We start from the raw sequence: 8,221 nt of genomic DNA, 5'->3' as shown, positions 1-8,221 counted from the left end.
AGCCCCCCCCTCCGTGACTGTACTTGAATGTGGGGCCTCTAAGGAAGTGCTTACTGATAAATGAGGCCATGAGGGCGGGGCTCGTATCCTTTAGGATTAGGTTCCTTGTAAGAAGAGACCCCAGAACCAAGCCCCCTGTCCGCCCTGTGAGGACACAGCCGGAAGATGGCCAGGAGGGCTCTTTCCAGAAACCCACCCTGCCAGCCCTGGATCGGTGCCTTCCAGCCTCCAAAACTGTGAGCAAATAGACCTCTGTCGTTTAAGCCACTCAGTCTATGGGATTTTGTTAGGGGTGCCTGAGCAGACTAATGCACTGAGAAATACCAACATTTCGTACATTTTATTATTTGCCTTTACGTTTGGAAATAAGATAATAATTATTAAAATTTAAAAATCGGGGTGCCTGGCTGGCTCATTCAGTAAAGCTTGTGACTCTTGATCCGCGGGTTGGAAGTTAAGAGCCTTACGTTGGGTGTAGAGATTACTTAAAAGTAAAGTCTTTTTTATTTTTATTTTTAAAAATTTTAAATATTTATTTTTGAGAGAGAGAGAGACAGATAGAATGTGAGTGGGGAAGGGGCAGAGAGAGACAGAGGCACAGAATCTGCAGCAGGCTCCAGGCTCTGAGCTGTCAGCACAGAGCCTGACATGGGGCTGGAATCCACGGGGCTGGATTGTGAGATCATGACCTGAGCCAGAGTCGGTCGCTTAACCCACTGAGCCACCCAGGTGCCCCTAAAGTCTTAAAATAAATTTAAAAATCAACCCATATTAGAAGACTGGTGGCTTATTTTTTTTTCTCTGCAGCTTATAAACCAGGGCCATGGGATGTAGTTTTTTGTTTTGTTTTGTTTTGTTTTGTTTTAAGGAAAATAAACATTTTATTTTCAAAAACCTCAGGACTTCAGCTTCAGAAAGGAATGTCTTGAAAGTAGCTATTGTGCCATTTTTTTTTCCTGGGAATAATGCCATGGTATGTACATTATTTTTATCGGTTTCATGACTTTCTGCCAATTTGTAGTTTGATAACTCACAAGTTCAATTTCTTCTATGAATACGACTATTCTGAAAGATAGAATATTAAGGACTATTCAATTTCATAGCAGCATTTTGGTTTTGTTGGTTAACATTCGTCTTGACGTGGGTTACTAGGACAACCTCTTAACGAAGTTTCCCTCCTCCTACTCCCCTCCCTCCCTCTGTCCTTTCCTTCGTGGCCAAGCATACAATCACCATACAATTATCCTTGAAACAAGATTCAGAGTTATTTGTCTTCTTTTGCAAGGAAAAAAAACCTGGCAGAAATAGAGGAGCAAGCTAAACACACACCTATTAAAATAGTGATTGCGATCGAGCATATTTAGAGCTCTGTTCGGCTTTCAGAGCATACCTGTTCCCCATAATTCCGGTTTCAGTTCCCTGTAGCAAAATGACACAGGGGAAAAGGGAGGGAAAGAATCCTCATCTTCTCACAGGAGAATTGTTTACTTAAGGGGTCTGTAGACGTTTGAGTTATAGCTCTTGAGTAGCTGTACTTTAATATTTTGTATTGATACTTTATTTGATAAGAGGGACGTGTTGACTTCAATGAAAAGTTCGCTGTCGTCTCAGTATATTGAAGACGTTTCTCCCCCCCCCTCCCCCCCCCATGGCACTTTTGTGATTGTGTTTTTTACTCTTTGATTTCAAAACTTACCCTAGAGTAAAATGGACTCTTTTGGGTATACAGTTGTATGAGTGTTGACTACCACTAAAGTCAGGATGCAGAACAGTCCCCCGCCATCTCCCCAGATTCCCTTGGTATCCTTGACTACCGCAGAAGGCAATTCTTTCATCTTCTGCCCAGGAAGTCAAAGCCTGGCTGGCAGGCCAATTGAAGCAGAGAGGGGGAAGGAATCAGGTGTCTTACAGATCAATAGGTGATCTTTGAATTCTTTCCTTTTAGAGTGGTTTTCAGCTCCTCCGGTGTCCTTGAATCTAGTGTCTCTTTGTTCATACTCTGCAGAGCAGACGCTTGCCTCTCTCTTTATTGCAACTTCTGATCATCTTTTACCCTGAGTAAAGACTGTGAAGTGTATATATTCCTGCTTTTAATTTTATTTCTTTATTACTTAATTTAATTTTAATTTTATTTATTTATTGCGATCTACAAAGACTTGGCTAATTTTTGTGAATCTTCCACAGGTTTTTGCGAGGAAGTGTTTCTTTTTTCTAGTCATGCAGAATGTTCTTTTTTTTTTTTCAGTTATGCAGAATATTTTGTATTTTAATTATTCAAGTTTGTTAATTGTTTAGTACAAATTCTCCATGTCCTTATTTTTTTTTTGTACTTGATTTATTGATTTCTTTAAACAAATTAAAAAAAATTTTTTTTAACGTTTATTTTTGAGAGAAAGAGAGAGAGACAGAGCGCACGCAGGGGAGGGGCAGAGAGAGAGGGAGACATGGAATCCGAAGCAGGCTCCAGGCTCTGAGCTGGCAGCACAGAGCCTGATTAGGGCCTCGAACCCACAAATGGTGAGATCATGACCTGAGCTGAAGTCAGACGCTTAACTGACTGAGCCACCCAGGCATCCCATTGATTTCTTGATTTCTAATAGAATTGGAGGTCATTTACCTGGAAGAAATTTTAGGAGAGACATTTTGGGTGGGAAAAACTTTATAAGTGGAAATGTGGTGCATCATTTTCTCCAGTATCCCCTCAATTCTGTCTCCTCCATGCACTGTGGGTGAAGGGGATAGAAATAAGGCATAGTATCCCATCTTTTTCAGGGGTTGTGTCTCGTCCTTTGATGGTTCATCATTGGTGGCACCACAAATAATTTTGGAATCCTGCCTTGGAATTGTTCCTTTTTATAAGTCTGTGTACATTTTTAAAGATTGGGGTGTAAATGACATATGTTAGTTTTAAGCATACTTTGAAGCAACTTTCAGATATATAATACAGTATTATTAATTATAGTCACCATGTTATACATATCATCCCAGGACTTTATTTATTTTATAATTGGAAGTTTGTACTTTTGATGCCCTTCTGGCCATTTCTAGCCATTGTGCCCCATGGATCCCTGTGAATCTTTTTTTATTTTTATTTTTATTTTTTTTAACATTTATTTATTTTTGAGACAGAGAGAGACAGAGCATGAATGGGGGAGGGTCAGAGAGAGGGAGACACAGAATCCGAAACAGGCTCCAGGCTCTGAGCTGTCAGCACAGAGCCCGACGCGGGGCTCGAACTCACGGACAGCGAGATCATGACCTGGGCCGAAGTCGGCCGCTTAACTGACTGAGCCACCCAGGCGCCCCATCCCTGTGAATCTTTGATGGGGAGTGAGGAAATGAGTAGGAAACTAGAAAATGTTTTGCCAGAATCAAAACCACACTCAGATACCACCTCACGCCAGTCAGAGTGGCCAAAATGAACAAATCAGGAGACTATAGATGCTGGAGAGGATGTGGAGAAACGGGAACCCCCTTGCACTGTTGGTGGGAATGCAAACTGGTGCAGTTGCTCTGGAAAACAGTGTGGAGGTTCCTCAAAAAATTAAAAATAGACCTACCCTATGACCCAGCAATAGCATTGCTAGGAATTTACCCAAGGGATACAGGAGTGCTGATGCATAGGGGCACTTGTACCCCAATGTTTATAGCAGCACTTTCAACAATAGCCAAATTGTGGAAAAAGCCTAAATGTCCATCAACTGATGAATGGATAAAGAAATTGTGGTTTATAAACACAATGGAGTACTATGTGGCAATGAGAAAGAATGAAATCTGGCCCTTTGTAGCAACGTGGATGGAACTGGAGAGTGTGATGCTAAGTGAAATAAGCCATACAGAGAAAGACAGATACCATATGTTTTCACTCTTATGTGGATCCTGAGAAACTTAACAGAAACCCACGGGGGAGGGGAAGGAAAAAAAAGAAAAAAAGAGGTTAGGGTGGGAGAGAGCCAAAGCATAAGAGACTCTAAAAAACTGAGAACAAACTGAGGGTTGATGGGGGTGGGAGGGAGGGGAGGGTGGGTGATGGGTATTGAGGAGGGCACCTTTTGGGATGAGCACTGGGTGTTGTATGGAAAGCAATTTGACAATAAACTTCATATAATAAAAAAAAAAAGAAAATGTTTTGCCAGTTTGAGTTGTGATGTGCTTTATAATTATCGTGCTTTGGTTAGAGTATTACTTTTTCTCGGTAATGTGTTTACTATAGAAAAAATAGAAAGTAGATAAATAACAGAAAACATTATCCATAATCCCATATCTTTGTCCATTTAGGGCCTCTGGTTATCAGAAATGTTTTTATGATGATAAAGAAATAATTTACTTGCTATCCCATGCTATTTTCTAAAGAGATTAAGTGCTAAGGAAGGTTATTATCTGCTGACCTGGTTACGGAGGGAAGGGGGTGGATGGGAGAGAAGCAGCAAGAGGGCAAGAGGTATGTTGTAGAGAATGCGGGGGAATTATAGGGAGTGGGTTGGGAATTGGAGGCCTGGGAAAGAGCCTTGATGAATGGAGGAGTGCAGTGACTGACAAGACCCGGGACCTGTGGGCTGAGGTGTCAGTGGCTGAAAAGAAACTTGGAGGAAACCAAGGATTTTGAAAGGGAATGGTTGTGAAGTTTTGCCAGATAGGGTGATGGAAAATGTCTTCCCTATTTCCCCATGACATCTTCAGGAAAGCATTTATTTCTCATGACTGCATTGTGGAGTTGAAGCTACTGTGGGATGCATTGCATTGTTTTCTTTGAGAAGGTCACGGAGAAAAAATAAAAGCTGTTGCTAGAACCACCCCCCCCCCCCCCCCCCCCGCCCAGCATTTTGGGTGCCTGTTTGTGCGTGTGCATGTATCTTTGCTATACAATGGGATCGATATGGATGTGATATTTATAGTGCTCTTTGAGTTAGGAAAACAGTTGGATTCTTTCTGTATGACTGAAGAAAGCTCTAAATTTATCCTTTTGAAAGGATGTATATAGCATTACAGATTATGAATATATCTCCTTAACACTTCTCTCATTCCTGGACATTTAGGTAGTTTGGGGTTTTTTGCTATTTTAATCTATGCTGTTATCTGTGTTTGTACAATACATTAAAAAAAATACTTGGATTCTTAAAAAAAAAACACAACAACGAAAAAGCACGGATTCTTGTTATCTCCTCAGAATGTGTTCATTCCTAAAATCCGAGTCTCTGAGCCAAAAAGCATGAACATTTTTAGGGTTTTTGAGAAGGATAGCTAAATGTCTTCCAGATTTACCCGTTTAGTCCTAAATAGTCTGATGACAAGGCTTGTTTCTATCTATACCTTGACAAACGTGGGTTTGCAAATCTTTCGAATATCTGACAATCTGATAGATAAAAATGAGAGGTCACTGCAGCTTTAATTTGCATTTATTGGTTTTATAAGTTTAAAAATTTTATTTTTATCTGAAGTACACTTGACGTATATTAGTTTCAGGAGTACCACACGGTGGCGCAACAATTACCTACGTTACTCAATGCTCATCATGAGCAGTGGAGTCACTATCTGTGACCCGTTACAAAAGTACTGTGATACTATTACAGTATTATTGACTGTATTCCCTATGCTATACTTTTCACCCTGGGTGTTTATATTATAACTGGAAGTGTGTGACTTTTAATCCCCTCCACCTGTTTCCCCGCCCCCGCCCTCCCCACCACTCCGACTCCGTGTTCATTCTCTGTACTGATGAGTGTGTTTCTCTTTGTGGTTGTTCTTTGTTTATGCATTTGTTTTATTTTGTAGATTTCACCTGTAAGTGAAATCACATGGTCCTTCTCTGTCTGACTTATTTCACTTAGCATCCTACTTTCTAGGTCCATCCATGTTGTTGCAAGTGGCGAAATTTCATTCTTTTTATGGCTGAGTGATGTTCCATTGCATATATACAATATTGGTTCAATTTGCATTTATTTGAGACCGAGTAAGACGTTTTCTCCCCCATGTTCTTTGGCCATTTTCACAGTTACGTTGCTAGTTCATGTCACGCAGCCCTTTTGCTACTAGAGGTTTGAGGTTTTCCTCCTTTATGTTAACTTACTATATTTTTAGGGTATCAGCACTTTATCATATATGTCTCAATTTGTCATTTGCCTTTTAACTATTTATGATACTTTAATTTTTCTGTTTCACTTTGAGGTTTATTTTAATATATATATTTTTTGAGGTATCATTGACATACAACAAACTACCCACATTTAAAGGGTCCGAGTTGGGAAGTTTTTGCCTTATGTATTCCTCTGCTAGGCCATCACCACAATTAAGATAATGAACACATTCACTGCCTCAAAGTGTCCTCATGCCCCTCTGTAACTCCTCCTTCACCCGCCCCTCATATTCCTAGGCAACCACTGGTCTGCTTTCTGTCATTAGAGATTACTTGGAGTTTTCTAGAATTTCATATAAATGGAATCAGACAGAATAAACTTTTTTGGGTAACTAGTTATGAAAGAGTTGTACATTTAAAAGCACAATGAGATACCACTACATGCTTACTAGAGTGGCTAAAATTTAACGTGTTTTTTTTTTAAATTTTATTTTTGAGACAGAGAGAGACAGAGCATGAATGGGGGAAGGGCAGAGAGAGAGGGAGACACAGAATCGGAAGCAGGCTCCAGGCTCTGAGCCATCAGCCCAGAGCCCGACGCGGGGCTCGAACTCACTGACCACGAGATCGTGACCTGAGCTGAAGTCGGACGCTTTAACCGACTGAGCCACCCAGGCGCCCCTAGAGTGGCTAAAATTTAAAAGACCGACCATATACCCAGTGCTGGTGGCAAGTAGAATGTGTACTTTCCCTTGATGGTGGGAGTGTATAATGACACAACCATCTTGGGAAACAATTTGGTATTTCTTCTGTTTTTTTTTTTTATTTTTTTTATTGTTTATTTATTTTTGAGAGAGAGACAGGGCATGAACTGGGGAGGGACAGACAGAGAGGGAGACACAGAATCCGAAGCAGGCTCCAGGCTCGGAGCCGTCAGCCCAGAGCCCGACGCGGGGCTCGAACTCGCGCACCGAGAGATCGTGACCTGAGCCGAAGTCGGCCGCTTAACCAGGCGCCCCGCTATGTAATCTTTTAATACTTTGTTTTTCACACTGTCATTTTTAAACCATCTGGAATTCATTTTGGTTTGAGATGTGAGGTAGGGAATTGGCGGTTCCGTGTTTTTGTGTGGTTAGCTGGTTTCCAGGATTTCTTGGAATTATTTAGGCCTGAGTGTTCTGGTTTGTTTCTCTCAGGTGGAATTTGGCATCTGTCATGTAAATGTTATAGAAAATTCATGGGCATCAGGATGTGAGAGGAAACTTATGCATGATCCTGCTTTCCAACCCCCTCCCCCCCGCAAAAAAAGTCATAATTTTCATGAGTTTCATTGTATCCTTTGAAGAGATAGTTTGATATAATGGCAGCCATCGTATAAATGCTATTTTGGATAATGTTACTCGTATGTCCCGTATTCTCTAAGTATTTCCATTGTTCGTAACTATATGTGTTATTAGTATATAGCGTTTCGCCCTTTAGAATTTTCCCGTTTTCTTGCCATTTTAAATAACGTTGCATTGAACAGCTCTGTGCCTTTTTCCTTCCTTTGAATAACTTGACAAATGGATAGATTCCTAGAAGTAACGTTAACTGGATTAAACACGCAGAAGTTCTGTTTCTTTGTTCTTATCTCCACTTGACTTTCCAACAGGGCTGTGCCAGTTCCTATATTGTGAGGGGACACATTTGCGTCCCAAGCACCATTGCGGCCTTGCTTTCTGAGACCGTTACCAATGTTGGATGTCTGCATTTTGTCCGTTTTATTACACAAACGAGTAAATGAATACCTCATCAGTCAGTCAACATGGCTGGCCAAACCGTGCACCTTCAGCCCTCTTCTCTCTCACCTCCTGCTTTGTGGCAGCCATGGAGGTGCACTGCTCAGACCTCCCTTCAAGAGAAGCAGCTGTGAGGATGTAGCTGCTGGACAGCCTCCGGTTGCCATACTTCCAGATCTGCAGTAGCATTTACCCAAGGCCATGTTCTCCAGGGGCTGCTCCCAGCCCTGGACTATACCCCATGGGATAGTCGAGCCTGGAGCTCCTTGCCCTGGGTGGGGCTCCTCTGAGGGGCTCCGAGCCTTTCCATCAGCCCTAGACCTGTAATCTCAGGCTCCTCCTCTCCAGTCCTCCCGTCCCTCTCCTTTCA

Source organism: Panthera pardus, unplaced genomic scaffold (genome assembly GCF_024362965.1).
Source record: "Panthera pardus isolate Hobbes unplaced genomic scaffold, ASM2436296v1 HiC_scaffold_25, whole genome shotgun sequence".
In the NCBI taxonomy this organism is placed as follows: Eukaryota; Metazoa; Chordata; class Mammalia; order Carnivora; family Felidae; genus Panthera; species Panthera pardus.
The sequence above is the reverse complement of the archived record's forward strand: the minus strand, read 5'-3'. Positions refer to the sequence as shown.